General features: G+C 42.5%; 1 long non-coding RNA gene across 1 annotated transcript; it reads right to left on the reverse strand.

Moving 5' to 3' along the window:
* Positions 1-769: 769 nt before the first annotated feature.
* LOC143167078 (uncharacterized) lies at positions 770-16,478 on the reverse strand. Its single transcript, XR_012996495.1, has 7 exons — positions 15,991-16,478; positions 14,058-14,208; positions 11,895-13,979; positions 11,596-11,691; positions 8,700-9,311; positions 1,010-1,052; positions 770-883 (listed from the first exon to the last, which is right to left on the reverse strand). It is a non-coding gene; the product is annotated as an uncharacterized LOC143167078 (long non-coding RNA).
* Between the last annotated feature and the right edge of the window lie 424 nt (positions 16,479-16,902).

The following is a 16,902-nucleotide window of genomic DNA, read 5'->3' on the forward strand; positions in this document are numbered from 1 at the left end:
TTCAAATTTTGAGGCTTGTCACTTTTGAAACCTACTCTAATCATTACAAAGGATATAACTCAAAATATCTGATTTGATACCAAGTGTTTATAGGACTGTGAACAATAGGTGCCAGATGGCTATTCTTTCCAGTATCATGAAGTACATCAATATTTTATAAGATTAAAGGTACTCAGCTGCTATACCACCTGCTGGTTTTGCTTTTGTTTATTTCCCCCAAAATTAAAGTTGTGGGTGACTGTGTTTCAGGTGTTATTTTCAGTCCGTCACTTGCTTGGTCATGTCATAGACATTTCCAGGAGCTTCGCATCAGCCAGTTCTGCAGAACTGATGATTTAGGCAGAGGTTTGCCTGTACACGCGTGGTGGCATCAGCCCACCATCTTATATGGAAACACTGCATTGTATTGAGGAAGAGATGTGTTAAAAGCAGGGATGGGAGTGGGACTCTAAGCAGGAGGGTTTGCCCTTTGCTTCTTTATTGACTGCTGATGTGATTTTTCTGGCTGCCTAAGAGACTGTTTTCCTTTTGGTCTTGATTGTTCGCTTGCCTTCACTCAGTCCCATTGTCTACAGGCTCCCTTGGTTTGCTGAGGTTCAGGTTTCACTGATTCAGGCCTCTCTTCCTGCTTTTGGTGGCTCCTGCCCTGGGAACTGGATTTGAATGTCTGCAGCGCTTGCTGTCACTGCCTGATGAAAGGGGCTATTTCTGTCCCCTCTGTCTGTCAAGACAGATTTTCTTCATCTCCTTCCTTTTTTCCCAAATTTTCTGTCTCCTCTAGTGTTCTCTTGCCTTTTCCATTCGCTTCCATCTTACTCCTTCCATTACTTCAATATTCTCTCGTTTCTTTTAAATGTTGATTTAGCTTTCAGTATTCTTTTATCTATAAGTACACATAGAACAAAGTTTGATACACTGATACAGTACAACTTTTTACAATGTCTTCTTAATCCCAAGTAGTTTTTCAGTGAATTGAAAAACATCACAACACCAAAAATGTGTCACTTACCTGTATATCCCATGTCACACAACTTCCCAGAGATCCCTGGGATCTATGCGTAGAAAATGCAAAAGTTAGAAAGCCTGACTGAAGAAGGCACGTGTGGCTGTATCAAAACTGAAGCATAGGATGTGTTTGAAACATGACATTGGGGTGTTTTCCTGAGCCAGAATTTTAGATTCTTGTTAACCAGATTTGATCCTGCTCCCACAGCAGGAGGAGAAGGGGTTTGATGAAAGAGAGGGAAAAGCTATAATCAAATCATACAGTTTTCAAATCAAGGAAGGGTAGGACATAGAACGGAGAAAGAAAAGGAACGGGTAAGAAGACAGAAGATTAAGTCTTATTGGCAATGATGCACAACAAAAGAAAACAAAACATTAGCTTCATCTTTTGTGTGCCTTAGTGTGGTTTTCCAGTACAGTAGTTGGAAGGTATGTTTCTGTAAACTCTGAAGTTCTGATACAGTTACAGTAAGAGAAGGAACCTGGAATCTCATGACTATTTTATAGAGTCAGTTTTCAGAGCACAGTCACTATTAGAGTAAAGTTTATTACCACTCACGCGTAACCACCAGAATGTCAGAAGTAACTCAAAGTTAACAATCATTTCTTAGATACCAACAAATTTAAAAACCTCAAAGGGATACATTTTCATGAAGTTACAAGCAAATGAAAAGGGGAGCCTATCATAAAATGTGTAGATGCTCTGTGCTATAATAGTGTATCCTGCAAAAGGTGTAATTACTTGTCTAATGTAGTGCAAAAGTTAAATCTTTATGACCTTGTCCATTTGCTGCTGCAACAAGCAGACAGAGAAGCGTAAATGACTGATGGAGAAGAAATATATTCAGTTCATTCAGGTAAAGCTCCTTGTGGAAGACCAAAATAATATTTTTTCTAACAGCGTGGTATTTAGAGTCTTTTCCTGGCTTCACTTCATGTAGAATTTATATAGCACAACACGAAAGGGGGGTTGCAAGTTGGGCTTTTAAGCACATTCCTCCTCCTCTGCCTTGAACCATCTGTGTTCGGTCAACCTCCTGTTCGGGGTAAAGCAGCGTGAAGGTTTCCTATGAAGCCTTAACTGTAGAAATAGCTTACCAGGGAAATGGAAGTCCTGTCCGTTCATCTTTTCCCTAACCAAGCCCATATGGCAACTGCAGAGTGAAACAAGCCAACTAGAGGGTGGCCAAGCTCTCTCAAGCTGTTTCACACCAGTAAGCAACTGAGTTCATTTCCCACGGTAGGGCCATCGCCCAACTGGCAGTAAGACGGCCCAAATACGGGGACGGTGGGGTAATTCACATTCCTGGCTGATGAAGAAGATGTGCTCACAGATACTGCTGAGGCTGGTGTTTACACCAGGTCTTACTAGGAACCAGTTACCCAATTTCATCCTGTAAGGAAGCCAGGGGACCTTGTAGACAGCCGCCATCGTTAATAAGGGCAGCCCTCATCTTTGGCAAACAGAGCCAGCTTTAGGCTGTAAAGCAGTATGAAGCTCCCCAAACATTTGGCAAATACCTCTGGAGTGTAAACATGCTTTATCCTGTCAAAAAATTTTTATGCAAAGAAGAGCTTTCTGAAAGATGAGGCACCAACCACCAAATAACAGGCTTTTTTCCTCAAAGTTTCCTTATAATCCAGTAATTTACTATCACATTTGGAGTTTTTTCTCCTTCCCTAACCTCAAAATAATAGGCAGGATTCAATCTGACCACACTTCAGGTCAATCAACATCATGAAAGGTGGATTTTCTTAAATACTGGGTTGAGGAGAAAGTGAATTTGTGCAAGGACACACATACCTTGAGATATATGAGCCAATCGGCTTAAAATGTTGTTTTGCTCTGACCTGACAAGGCTTGCTGTCTCTGGCAACGCATAATCTCTTCTAATATACTACCAGGAAGGTGATGGCTGTTGGAAAATGCTTCTAAACTGCACTTTATCTCGAAGGCTGACACCTTAATAGACACTATACCATCTCTTTGGGAACCCTGTTATGAGCAGGTATTAATAAGGGTTGTGTTGATTCAGGGGAGAAATGGATAAGGAAAGACTGAATCAACTTGTTACAGGTTTTGTGCAGAAGCTTAAAGAATTGAGTGTCCATGATTTTAAAGCAGACACTGCCGATGGAGATACCTATTTTACTTGATAAAGTCATGAGGTTTTGTCCTGCACATCGGTATGTTTTTCTAAGAGTGTGCTTCTCTGTTCATCACCGTCAGCATGATTTAAAGTTGTGCATTTAAGACTCAAGTAAGCTTCTTTGCAAACACTCTTGAGAATAGGATCAAAATGGGAAGAGATTACATGTAATCTAATTATGTTAGGTTCCATTTGAAATCCTTCAGTATAAAAATTAAAAGAATACGACACAGCTTTACAATATGCTATAGTTCATGTGGAAATTATATGAGCATGTGTAAATGAGGCAACATACGAGAAAAGATCGTGTTGGGTATAGGGCAACGTTCGCTTTAAAGAATCTAAATCTGAGGACTAGATTGGTTTGGGGAACTAAAAATAAATTATAAGAACTTTACCCCGTGTCATTAATGTGAAGCTAGCCTTTGCCTCTTGTGGGAATGGGAGTCTCACTAACGGACATTCCTGAGTTTGATTTTAATGAGCAAACACTGCACCACCTGGCATGACAAGGCACTTAAGCAGTAAATAACGGAGAAAGGAATGTGCAGTTGAAAGGAGAAAAACAAGATAAAGACCATGAAGGCATTTCACATGATCAGAAAGAACAGGCCAATCTGCTAGAGCATAGATGCGCGTGAACACAAGGCTGTAACCTATCTGCAAGCTGCAGGTAGCGCGTGTCCATAGCAGTTAACTATATAAGCCCTGTTATAAGTGTAAATAAAGGAGAATGACCATACTCATATTGAGATCTGTCATTACTCCGGAATCGCAACTCCCGCTCCGTCGTCGACACTGAACAAAGGGAAACTCCGACATCTGGTAGCAGAGGATGGTTCGGCGCATATCTTCGAGACTGCGGTAAGAGCAGCGAGAGAAGGGGAGCGGGAGAAAAGCGGCTGGGAGTTGTACTATCCCGATGATCGGAGGGGGATAAGATAACGGAGCAGTCTGGCCAACTGCCTCCCAGTGAGCGACCGCTATCATGGAAACAGAGGCGGCAGCTGTGTTGCTCGTAAGCATCCTCTCCAAGAGAGGGATCGAGACAACGGTAAAACAATTATGTACGTTGATTAGGACAACGTTGGGGACATTTTAAGGACAGTCAAACTATTTTTTCTGACCTTGAGTGGCGAGAGCTTGGCAATACTATGTGGGAGCAGACTATCACGGGGGATGAAAAGTCAAAGAAGGAGATTAAAACAGTGCGGGAACTATGGAGGTCTGTGTTAGAGACTTTAAAAACCATGAAAGCTGAAAGAAAGGTGGCTTGTGCAGCCACTCAAATGCTAGCCCCAGAACCCTTGCCTGATAGACCGAAGAATACAACATCTGGACTGTTTCGGTTCTTTGGGCCGTCTGCAGTCCGAGGTATGTCGGGTACCCCCAAACGAACTGCCTTGGAAGCCAAGTATAGTGTTCTGGGGGGTGACGGCGCTTCTGAACTGCTTGAAACGTACCCTCCGCTTACGGACTGCAAAGATGCAGAAACTAGCGGTAACGGGGCCCCTCTTTCACCTGAGGCGGTCGCGGAAGAGCGACGACCCGGAGAGGAGGAGCGGCTGGTTCCGTTAACCCCTCCGTGGCCAACAGCCCCACCTCTAGGAGTCTCTTCAGGTGCGTCTACTCCACCACAGGGTGACAGCAAAGAACAGAGTATGGCTGAGACTAATGAGCTCCTGAAGGAGGTAGTGCAACAGTTACAGGACTTAACAATTACAGCCCAGAGGGGAGGGATGGAGCACCTGTCCGGGGCGTCAGGGGAATCCCTACCCCCTTGCCTCTCTGGACCACCAGCGACGGTTCAGCCCAGACGCTGGAGCGAAGTGGCTAGAGACGCTATGCTGGACGGGCAGTGGCAAGCGGTATCCAGCTTGGGGGCGAGTGCTTTTCCTGTGCTGCAAGAGAATAACGGCAATAAGTGGGCACCTCACGATTGGAAAATCCTACAGCAAGCAAAAAACACTGTGTCCCAGTATGGGATAAAATCAGAAGCTTCACGTCAAATTGTAATCTGGATTTTTTCAGCTGACCTGATGTGCCCTGCTGACTGCCAAAACCTTATGAGGCTTTTATTGTCACCTACGCAGTATTTGTTGTGGGGGTCGGAATGGTCACGGCGGGCGGCAAGTGCTGCGGCACAGCATCAAACGCAGGGGGATCCCCTCTATGGGATTACCGCGGAAATGATAACGGGGACGGGAAGGTTTAATGATATTAATGCTCAGTTGGTTTTTCCTATTGCTTTGTTGCAGTTGTCTGCCAAACTGGTGCTAGATGCCTTTTTAGCCTTACCCGGTTCGTCCACTCCATCTTTTAGTTCTGTACAGCAAGGTGCCACTGAAGCGTATAGTCATTTTGTCGATTGCTTGTGGGGGGCGATACGTGGGGAAAAAAAAAAAAAAGAAAAAAAAGAAAAAAAAAACAAAAAAACCCCCAACAAACAAAAAAAAAAACAAAAACAAAGAGTGCCTACGGTGTGTACCGTGAGTATTGTGTCAGTGTTACCATTGTGATAAGAAGTGGTGGGCCCGGTGCACGCGCGCACAAAGGTGATCTGAAACTTGCGATCTGAAAGAAATAGTGCTGTATAGAATATTAATAACCACTGGACACGAAATACAGTTCACGAAACTGCCAAATTGATTATTGTTTGTATAAAAAAAAAAAAAAAAAAATTAAAAAAAAAAAAAAAAAACCACCAAACCAAAAAAAGAAAGGCAATTCGCCTAGAAGAGAAAATGTTGAGCCAGGCAGATGTGATCGTAATTGGGCTAATCTTAATAATCCCAGGGTCGGCAACTATACATCGCATTAACCCAAGGGAAAATATGTGGGTAACCTGGGCAAATAAAACAGGGCAGCCCGCGTTTTGCCTTTCCCTCGCCTCAGCAACTGAGCCGTTTAGGACTTGTTTGTTAGGTATGCCTGGATATAAGGAAGGTGACTTTGCCAGGTTCAGTACTGGCAGTTGTACTAATGTGACTGCAACTAGCAACTGTAGTGCTAACTTGATAAAAGGATTAAATCACTCGCTACCCTGGAATCCCCAGGAGTTGGAACTATTAGGGTCGATGCGAGTTGGAAATACATCTAAAAATTGGACTCAGACATGTTTTATATTTGGGGGACCCCTACAGACGGGTATCCACTTCTACCAGGCAAGAAATTGGACAGGGTGGACTAATGTCACCTCTCACGCATCTTACTACAAGTATCAGGATGCGGGCGATTTTTGTGGTACCAATGACAGTGGTAATAGCTATGCTTTAGGAGCGGCTGGACCGGAAACAAAGGGAGGAATAGGAATCTGGAACAATGGTACCCCAAAGGCGTTGCCCCCACAGGTATTTTTAATATGTGGGGACAGGGCCTGGCAGGGTATCCCAGCAAATGCTGTAGGAGGGCCATGCTACTTAGGAAAATGGACCTTGTTGGCCCTGGGAGAAAATTGGTGGAAAACCGTAACAAGAAAAGGGCAACAACAAAGACGAAAAAGAGCCGCCACGGGTCTTTCCCCAGACTGTCGTGATGACGTAATTCTGCCTAGCGACACCGAAAAGGTCTTCCTTTCACTATTTGTACCAGGCGCTGCAGCTGCGAGGGCCCTAAATGAGGTAAGGAAATTAGCTTGTTGGGCTAAAAAGCAGGCTGATGTGACAACAGAGCTTATTGAAAAATTACTTGCAGATCAGGATAGCTTCCATCATGCGATTTTACAGAATAGAGCTGCTATTGACTTTCTGTTATTAGCACAAGGACATGGGTGTGAGGATTTTGAAGGGATGTGTTGTATGAATCTGTCTGACCATGGGGAGTCAATCCACAAACAGCTACAATGGTTAAAGGACCACACCAAGAATATTCAACAAGATCACGGCTTATTCGATACCTGGCTTAAGAATATATTTGGGGAACTGCCATCTTGGATAATAAGTTTAATAAAAGAAAGCTTACGCATTTTAATTGTTATATTAGTAATAAGTATATGCTCTTGTATAATTTTTAGCTGTGTGAAGAAAGCAATTATGAAAATTGTTAATCAAGTCTGGGTTGCTCAAAAACAAGAAGGGGGAATTGTGGAGGAGTGGCTGGTACAGCAGGGGCACAATCTAGTATCCATGAGCAACCCATGTTTTTAACAGTAGCAGGGATATGCTGACAAAGACGGCTGGTGACCTTGACCATCCTTCCCTGAGCAGAAGAAGGAGCCTCACTACGTGATGAACAACAACAGCGGAACAACACCCGGGATAAGGAGGAGGCAGAGATCGGCGGGACCAGCCGGCAGCTACCGATGAGAAGGGTGTTGTGAACGCGTGGACAGCTGTGATTAACCAATTACAGGTTGTTATGAAGAGCGTGTCCGAAGGTGTTGTGAGTGCGTGGACAGCTGTGATTAACCAATTATAGGTTGTTATGAAGAGCGTGCCCAGCCACCCCATCCGTTCCGGTGAATGATGGGGGAGTGACAGGGGAGAAAGACCCCCTGGCTGCTGCGTTTGCAGACTTGCGGGTATCAGACAGCTCCTCCTCGTGGCTGGTTAAAAGGACTAGCCAAGCTAAGAGGGATATGTGTAATAGTATTTATATGCATTTTTGTGTTGTGTACCCTGTTTGTTGCAATGTATACGAAAAATGATTGAAAGATCGGTTTCAGCAGTGTTTCTAGTAAAACAAAAAGGGGGAGATGTGGGAATGGGAGTCTCACTAACGGACATTCCTGAGTTTGATTTTAATGAGCAAACACTGCACCACCTGGCATGACAAGGCACTTAAGCAGTAAATAACGGAGAAAGGAATGTGCAGTTGAAAGGAGAAAAACAAGATAAAGACCATGAAGGCATTTCACATGATCAGAAAGAACAGGCCAATCTGCTAGAGCATAGATGCGCGTGAACACAAGGCTGTAACCTATCTGCAAGCTGCAGGTAGCGCGTGTCCATAGCAGTTAACTATATAAGCCCTGTTATAAGTGTAAATAAAGGAGAATGACCATACTCATATTGAGATCTGTCATTACTCCGGAATCGCAACTCCCGCTCCGTCGTCGACACTGAACAAAGGGAAACTCCGACAGCCTCTTACTATCCAGCCACAGCTTATATGAAAAAGCTGGCGATCAAAAGATCTGTATCAAAAAATCAGCACTGAACAGGACATTGGTGAGCGAGGTTATGGCTGGAGCAGCACTGACACTGAAGATTAACATCTGTTCATGGGACAGACGGTGAATCTCTGTTGCTAAGTGGTCTGTACATTTACACCATAACACTCACTTTATGGTAAGGGCTGTAAGGACATCCATAATCACTAGAGACTGTTTCGAGTAATTCTTCATTTTCACAGTCCTTTCAAAAACACACAAGTGAATTAAATGAACTTTGGCTGTAGCATACGGAGGGGTAGTTTCACTGAAATTGCGCCACCTTAGGATCCACACTGAATCAGGCCTCAAATTATGTATTAAATGTCTGATACTCGCATGTGCTCCAAATCTGCTTGGAGGGAGGACCTAGAAAGCCCTGTAGTCTCACTCACCTTGTGCAGTAAGTGCTTCAAATGATCTGGTGAGAGGCTCAGGTGCAGCACTTCCCCTCCACATCAGCACCAACACTCCCGATCCATGCATGATCAAATTCAGAACTGGACTATGCTTAATTTGCACTTGGGTTTTGGAATGGAGGCTATCCTTCCTTGACTTTGGTCTGGAGGACCATCCAACTTCCCAGACTGTTCTGGGAGATGCCTCAAAACTGAGATTGTAGAAAACTCATGAAAACTTCTTGTCCAGTTATATTCCCATTAGCCTGAGTTACATCAAAGCTGGATTCAGAAAACAGGTTCCTTTCTCATTTTGAATTTGATCTATGAGCTTAAGAAGTTTCTACAAAGTCCCCTTACAAAGGAGAAGGTTGGATTTCTCTTCAGGTTTTTCTCTGATTGTGGAAAATGGATCAAGCTGCAAAATTCAGACCTGCATTTTGGCCTCCACTGTAGGACTTGCATTCTAATTCACTGTAAGATTACAGATCATTTGCCAAGGCTATTTCTAGCCCAGTTCCAAACACGTGGGCACATCTTGATCTGATGTTGTAGTCTGGGTCTGTCTGATCACAGAACAGCAGCTAGGGAATCCTCATGTTATGTGCTCTACAACCAAAAGAAACAAATATATTTAAAACAATGAATTAAGTTCTGTACCAGTTGCTGGCCAGATGGTATTGTGAATTGTTATAATTCATCAGCAAAACAGAGGAAGGAAGTGTTTTAAAGCAAGATTATATTATTTTCCTTAAGTTCTTATTATGAAATCTTCCTGAAGTGAACTTTCAAAACTTGAAAACCCTTCCAGAGGGAATGAATGGAACAGGGCAAACCGGAGACTCGCTGGGGAGTAGTTAAAAACAAGGGAAAAGTATAGCATGCCAGTGAAACAGAGGAAGAGCCCATTACCAAGTTTTCAGTTTGGGAAGACATACGAAGAAAAACATAAGTAACAGAAAAAAATAAGTTGTACATAAAAGTATATGGTGTTTCTGTCCTCTTAATAATTATAGATTGGAAAGCACCCAGGGTCTTCCCTCCCACTGGAGGGAAGTAAGCCTGAAAGCTGAGAAAGCAGATAAGGCAAGCACTGATATATTCACCATATAGGAGACTGCAAGATGTAGCAAATTACTGCCAGTAAAGTGCCTTGAGATCCTTAAGAAAAAATGCTGAGAAAAATGTGTTTTATTTTTGTTGTCATTTAAGAAACAAAATACATTTGAAAACCATGAGAAAAAATGTGTCTTAAATGAAAATGACCCCTGACCATTAAGTTCACTCCAGTCAAATAAAACACATCCTGTTTTTGTAACTTTTTTTATACAAGGCAGATCCTAGTCTGTATACACTCTTTCCAGCCACTTGACCCATAGTTGAATTTTAATTAGAAGCAGGGGACGTGACGGAAAATACAGGGTGCTGCTCACACTTTGGTTAAGATAAAGGGTGAAATCTGCACTTGGGAAAATGCAGAAAATGGAGTAAGTTCATTGTAAAATTAATTGGTACAAAGAGTTCAGAAATATCCTCTGACAGGGCCAACATATCCACTGTATCAGTTAATTACATGACACACAGTTGGTCACTTAAAATACATCCTGGACTTTCCATACAATTATGAAAATCTGTCACACAAGCTGCATCAGCCTTTTCGTGATAATTTTGTTCTGGAACATCTGCATTGAGATGCAAAGGCATGCTCATGTCGTGTCCTACATCAGTCACCCCCCAAATCCTTCCCATGGGGAGAAGGAATCGGTGGTGAACCCCCACCCTTACTGTGCATAAAGGGATCTTTTTTCTCCTTGTCTAGACTTTGTGGAAGAGCTTGGAAAAGCCTGGTATGTGCAGAGTCTCCGGGCAAGCCATAGGTGAGCAGGGTCACAAGTATATCTAATCACCTTTTTTGTGAGACTGTTTATCCAGAGACTGCTGAACTCGGTTCTACAGCCTGTTTCATGCGAGAAGTCAGACGAGAGGATCTCCTCATCTAATAGCCACCTAGGTAGGATCAATCTCACTTAACCTTAGGTGTCTACAATGTATGTGCCTATATGTAAACTAGGTGTGTAGGCTCACATTCTGGTTGCTGGAGGGCTAGTCAAAGGAGTTCAGGGCATGATTCAGCTCATTATAAAACAGACACTTATAGTTGATTGGACTAATCACACCCTAAGCTCCACCGACCCGCTCTTCATTGATTATGCTGGGAAACTACTCAATAAGTACTTAGTCAGCTTTAGATGTCTATTTTATAAATGCCTGAAATCGGGTTCAGTTTGCAGTTTGAGACACCTAACAATATGTGTCTTCAAGATGCGAGTTAGGTGTCTAAGCTTCCTTTACGGATAACGGTGATCTGATCAATAGTCAATGTATCTTGAGCGCTATCAAGCTAACCAACTATAGGTGCCTCCTCTGACCGCGATGGGAGCTACGACAGCTAGCTCACATGTAAACACCTACGCACAGACACCTAAATTTAGGTGTCTTAATCTGTGTGCCGAGTCTAACCTTTACATTAGGTAAATTAATCTGCTTCCAGTCAACTTTGTAGAAACACAGGTTTAAAATCCAGATTTGAATAACTTTGATGAACTAAATGGAGAGAAGTAAACAGTTTGGAAAATACACTCTGAACGACATTTAGAGCTGAATATAAACCAGTATAAGAACCAAACAGGAATCTGCTCTGTATGTGTGCTATCTTGTCTTTAAATATATACATACCTCCTACTCAGCTGTTCAGATGCCAGAACAGGATCTGCCTTTGTAGAAATAGCTCAGGATCATTTGTCCTCTTCATGATTATAAGCTGATTATCTATTTTTGTGTAGATAAAACACACTTTGTGATCGTTCATCCTTACTGACAAGAAAATGTTTACCTTGCATTGAAATCTGCTGCCTGGTTGATACTTTCAGTCATTTCAACATCAAAAACAATGTTGATACATTATCAATCTTCATGATTCTTGGTATTTCTGTCACAAATGAAAATCAAGGTTTTAGTGTTTTCAGGTGATGACATTGTGTGCCCATGTAGGTCTAAATACTTAGCATTTAATACAGTGTAAAAAACATCAGGCACACAATCTATTTTTGCCAGAGATGGTCTACGTAACTAAATGTTTTCAATGCTAATTAAAGCATTCTCATACAATGACGATGAGCATTAGACAAATACCTTGTAATCAGGCAGCACTCCAAATCTGCTCCTGTGTTCACACTGGATATTGCTGGTAATTATCCTCTTCCCAATCATATTATCATAGAAAACATAACTGGAAGGGACACTGAGATGGGCTCATCCACTGCATTCTCCTACCCCCAGCTGGATCAGCTATACCTAAAGTTTCTAAGTAAGGATAGCTTTTTTAAAAAAGTATTAAAATAATATTTTGTTCTTTACTGTTTTCTTTGCAGGATTGGACATTGTTTTATTTCCTTTTGGGGGACAGGAGTTGCTTGGATCAAAGAAATAGGTGAAAAAAACCCACGCTTTTTGGTTTATTCAGCATCTTGGACAGAATGCAGATACAAATTACCTGTCCATACAAAGAAAGGAGACTGACTCTTTTGTTCCAGCTGTCAAGTTTGGCCATAACTGGAAGGGGAACAGTAGGCTTGAGGATATGGAGAGGAGAATTATTCTTCATCAAAAGCCTGCCTCTTCCTACTAGAGTAACAGAGTCTCCTAAAGATAGTAACAGGCTTCCAAAATCCAGAAAACTATTTCTGAGCAGTACCAAGTTATGCAGGTCTAATAACTGGAACAGGACCAAATTATGCTCTTGGCTGCATGTCAGTCTTTTTTTTACCAATGAGTGGAAGCTGTAGATGTACAGCTGAGCAGGATATAGTTCACAGCCTGCAACATTCCTCATACCTGAACCCCTTCCCATGGTGAATCAGTGTGAAGCTATAAAAAGAAAATGGGGACTCCTCAAGACAAATTCTAATCCTGCTCCAGCAGATACAAGCAGATGGAAGAAACAAACAGCTCAATGTGTTACAGGAGAACTCCCTCAGCGGAGGACAAATCCTGACGTGGCCTAGAGCTGATGTAGTGAAGAAACAAGGGGACATCAAAACATCTCTAGTTTTGTGTCACGTGATCAATGAGGCTGTGAGCCTTAATTTAAAACCAGCATTAGAGTTGCTCTAATTTAGCTTGTGGATACCTAGCTTTAGTTCCTAAATGTGATCTGGGCCAATATTTTCAACACATTACTGCAAACATCCCTCCATGTACGCTGTGTGTTTCACTCCTTAAGTCTGCTTAAAAAGGAAGTTCAGAAGGAGAAAAAAATAAACTAGTTCTGGCTCACACCTAAAATGACAGCAGTCCCCATTTCTGGGGGAACCAGGTCTCGGATGGGGAAAAAGCAAGCCATCAGAGCAGCTGCCGAGGCAGAAGTGACAACCACCCCCAGAGCCATTCTGCAGTTGTGGCTCGACTTTCACCCACGTTCACTGGTTGGTTGTTCCAGCCGCTGTGCTCAAAATCTCTTTACATCAGCTTCATTCCACTCCTGTTACTGTCACTCCAACAATCCTCTTTTCAGTATCTCTTCTCCTTTCCCTCTTCTTTCCATTTGTATTCTCATAACTAGTCTTGCATCACCAAAATACTGCATAACCTACATGCTTGCTATCAAATTGCAGCTTTCACTTTTACATACACATTAAGCTGCCTTTCCCCAGCCCTGAGCTTTTTTGGAGCAGGGAGTACAGTGTCTTGTGGGGGGGAGCCTCACACTTTCTCAGCCTTAGGCACTCGTGTAATAAACATCATTTACCTTCCTAATGTCCCTGTAATTTCACTTCTATAGATTGATCCAGACCTAGACAACTGATTAATGTTAATGTGCACTGAAGAAAAGTAGTTGGTCTTCTACTACCAAAAAGCTGTGCAATTATGTACTTATGCTGCTCTGCAACTTGGGGAGCACCGGGGAGCCAAGGTGCTGTCTGAATTCCATTTTGTACTGTTATGGCTCTGAAACTGCACAGACATCATTAGCGCTGCACATCCAAAAGCTGAAAGTAGGTCTTCATGAACCGTCATGAGTTGCCACTAGCGTCAGTGCTTGAGAATTGCTGTGCCAGGTCCAGAAAGCCTGCAGATGGAAACCCGGTGCCAGTGAAGTCCGTAAGAATCCAGCCATCAAATTCAAATGGGACCAAGATTCAGCTGGCTTGCAAAGTCAGACGCTCTTCCATCCTCAGCAATTCAAATGAAACTTCATGCCAGTGTCAACAACCAAATCTGTATGTTCATGAAAAACATGAAGAACGTGAAAAACTTCACAGCCACAATTAATTCATATAATCATATTTTGTTTACCTCAGATGTCCAAATGTATGCTGTTATCTCCCTGAAGGTTCCTGCTGAGAATAGTAATATCAGTTGAAGTTCCTGGCTTCCTAGATCTGAATGTGCCAAGAATCACAGCACAAAAGTCACGCACTTTTATATTATATATTCCTGAATATTCCTGAAACAAGAAGAAATCAAAAAAGTGGAATTTAAATAAATTACTAGCTAGAAATGGTCTTCTTTGGCCTCCTCCAGAACTAAGCACATAAATACTGATGAAAGAGAAATGCAGGTAGCTGTGTTTTAAAATAAGTGCTATATTAAACTACATTATTTTAAAGAGACCTAGCCAAACCCTCATATTTTGCATACTGTACAGATCTAATTGGACTGTACAGATCAAATAATGTACCCAGATTTAAGTAAATGAATGTCAGTGGGATTAAGCAGGATGTAAATCAGGGAAGCATTTGATTTCCTTGCCTCTGATGAGAAGAGAGGTGGAAATCAGCGTGCACACATCTCTCCTCCTGTCTTGTGTAGCCCAAGCACAAGTTTCTCATAGAAGTGGAATGAAAAAGTGAAAATAAAACCGAAGATGAACTAGAGAGTTGGCTGTTTAAAATAAATGGAACTCTAAAAATTCACTAATGTGATCAGTTCATTAAAACAGTCATTGATAATTGATAAGTCCATTGCCATATTAAGAATCTTTCCAGTACTAATTGGCTCAGCTCTCGGTAAAACAGTCACACAGCGATGAAAATCTCTAGTTTACTGTAGTGTTGCTGTTGTGAAGGAGGCTATTCTTTGTGAAAACAACAGTGTAATTTTCAATGTAGGAGATTAACATTATCGTGGAGGTTATTTTAGCCTGGTTTCTTTTGGAAACATGATCATACTGTTTGTCTCCTGCTACATTTGACAGCCGGTTGGCGTTCTCAGCCATCTTAAGTATCCACCTCTCTTAAGAACGCCAATGGCCAGAAAGAGACTAGAGACCCAAATTATCGCCTCTAATAAGAGAAAAGCTGCAGGGTTCACTGGGCAATCATCTGTTGTGTCTGACCTGCCAACAACCTGTGCTCTTCAGACCGTAGCATGTCTCGCTCAGTTAATGGAGAGGATGATAGGGAGGACTGGAGGTATGGTGGGGGAGTGAGAGGGTACGCGACGCAAAGTATTAGGGACGTAGCAACACAAGTTATTTCTTCAACTACAGAACTAGTAAAGACTGTTTTCTACAAATTTTAATTCAGTCATGCACTGCCACAGTAACCTGAAGTTCCCCTCATATATAATCCCCTCTCCTACAGCGTCTCTGTTTGGCACATATATAAACACACTGTGTCTCAGCTTCCTTCCTTCCATGCCCCGTAACTCCTCGCTGGGTGAGAGGTGAGGCTGGGGCTGGCTCTGAGCGATGTGTCGATTGGCACACGCATGGCGGTTAACTGGCCAGTAGGTCACACGAGAGAGATGATCACTGGACATGGGCTGCAGCCTTTTCCTCATAGTAAGCATTCTTTTCTGTCTTTTTGTTCTCCTCAGCAATAATTTTCCTGCAACTTTTAACATCTCTTCCAACCTCCTTGACAGAGCTGGGTGACTGGCAGACATAATTCCCTGAACCTTTTTTTTCCTTCAAAACTAAAATAATCCTTTATCATAAAAATGCCCCTTTTAATTTGTGGGTTAGTATTCCCTAAATACAGAATAATTTTCTTTGCTCATTATGTATTAGTATTTCCTCTGCCTGGAAACAGGAACCACGAGCACTTTGACACAGAGGGTTACAGGATGTTTCTGCACAGTATCGGACAGCTGTGTTGAATCAGGCCATTGCCCCTTCCTTAGCACCAACACACTGCAAATTTAACACATGGGGCCTTGATAAGCTAAAACGGTGCAGGGAGAGTATTGGGGCCAGCTGGCTTACGGTGTGAGCCCAGACTCCTACCTGGTGTTCCCTCCTGTACAAGGGAAGAAAATACACACGAGCAGTTGGCAGCTTCGCTGGTGATTCCTTGTCCTGCCTCATGGCTGCCACACGCGACACAGCACAGGGGAGATAAGATGCAAGATAAGATAAGGTGGGATGTACGACATTAAGATATGCAAGTCACTGACAACCCATTAATGGGCAGTGTTCTGGGTCAAGCCCCTTGCAAGAGATGTTTCACCTGAGGACACTTGAAAGCGTCCTTCTCCTCTCACCCCAGTCTGGTATTGACATGCCTGGCTTCAGCTCCTAACCAAAATAACTTTTTCTGTGACTGTGTTAACTTTTCTACCCAAGGTGGATTTTATTTGTGTTATCCCCGTGGACCTTCTCACTTTGGTGGTACCAAGGAACCATTAACTATTAGGATTCTGTCATTCTCCTATTTCCCTATAAAACTCATGCTCATTTGTAAGATTCTGGTATTCTTATTGGATAAAAATCCTATTTAATTGAAAATAAACGAATATTTTCCCCAGTACTAATACGATGCTTCTGGTCGTTGTTATGAGGTGAAAAGAAAAGGAATGAAAGAAAACTAAATGAGTTGAAAATTGGCCAAAGGGCAGGAAACAGGTGAACCAGAAGAGTCCAGAAAATTCAACATATTTTGCTATGGAAAAGAAGTTACTAGCAGAGGTGGGGACAAGGTGGGTAGAGGGTGTAATTTTGTGGTGAGAATTGTCATTTGCAGACGTGCCGTGGAGCAAAGCCACGCAACAACAGTGGCTGTTCCCAAGTATGGAGAGCTTTTAGGCAAATTTTTGCTCTTGGCCCCAAACAGCAGCTACAATTTACCTCTTCTTTCACAGCAATGTTTTTATCTGTAACCACAGCAGAGAGACACTGATATCTGGAAGTGAATCCTGA

This window comes from Aptenodytes patagonicus, chromosome 1 (genome assembly GCF_965638725.1).
Source record: "Aptenodytes patagonicus chromosome 1, bAptPat1.pri.cur, whole genome shotgun sequence".
NCBI lineage: Eukaryota > Metazoa > Chordata > Aves > Sphenisciformes > Spheniscidae > Aptenodytes > Aptenodytes patagonicus.